This window comes from Alligator sinensis, unplaced genomic scaffold (genome assembly GCF_000455745.1).
Source record: "Alligator sinensis unplaced genomic scaffold, ASM45574v1 scaffold98_1, whole genome shotgun sequence".
NCBI lineage: Eukaryota > Metazoa > Chordata > Crocodylia > Alligatoridae > Alligator > Alligator sinensis.
In genome coordinates this window covers 1,035,627-1,036,750 of record NW_005842058.1, presented here as the reverse complement: position 1 = coordinate 1,036,750, position 1,124 = coordinate 1,035,627, and positions in this window count along the sequence as shown.

Here is a 1,124-nt window from a genome sequence, read left to right as displayed (position 1 = left end):
GGGCTCCAGGTCCAGCAGGAGCCTGTCCAGATCTGCAGGCAACAGAAAGGAAGGGTCCTGGGAGAGGCTGCCAGGCCATGTCTACTGGACATCCCAGCAAGATGGGGGCTGACAGGGGAGCGAGCTGGAGCCCCAGGTACCCAGAAGAGGCCCATGAAGAAGAGTTAAGCCTGCAGCACCATTCAACCCCACGAAGGAGCAGAGTGCATGGAACGGTGCATACCCCCTTTACCCCAAACCCGTGCCAAACCCATCACCCCGGCGCCAGCTCCGCGCGCCCACGGCTCAGCTGGGGCTGCGCGGCCCCCCTGCTCCTGGCTCCTGCACCTGACCCCGGCACGCGGCACAATCCGCCCATTCAGAGGACACAAGAGGTGCCCAGACAGTGGGGGGCGGAGGGCGCAGAAGGGGGTGATAAGGAAAGAATAAGCAGCCGTGGGAGACTGAGAGCCTTTATGTTTGCAGTCAAAGAGCAGGCTTGTCTGCAAGACCGGCTTCCAGGTTCTTTGAGAAGAGCCATGAATATAGTATTTGACTGGCAAAAGGACAAATGCAGCTCAGCCCTCTATTAACTCCTGTGCTTCCCCTCTCCACCCACCCCCAGCCCCAGCTCCCGCACAGTGAGGGGCAGAGAAGCTCCTTGGTAGCCCCTCTTTTGCCTTCACGCTGTCCCTGCCAGTCAGGGTTGCTTACAAATGTTGAATGTCTTGGCACTGTCCCCCAAGTGGCTGCCTTCTCACCTCTCCCTCCTCCCATGCCCCTGCGGGCAGACAGCGGGGCGGTAGAGGCCCTGACACCACAATCTTTCCAAAGCCACCGGCTCCCATGCCGCAAGACAGCGGGGATGGGAGGCAGGGAGGGGGAAGGAGCAGCTTTTTGCATGGCACGGAGCAAACCTGCTGACAGAGGCTGGCGTGTTCCCCAGGAAATGCTGAGCATTCGCCCACCACCCCCTGCTGCGCTGGCAAAGAGGAATAAGCCTCCCCGCCGGGCCTGGGACAGGGAAAGGGCACCCAGAAGGAGCCTGTCTGCCTTTGCGGCAGACTGGGACACGCTTGGCTTCCTTGCCAGCTGCAGTGGGGCCAGCCAGCAGCACTCCGGGGTTGGAGACCAGGGGTCCCCAC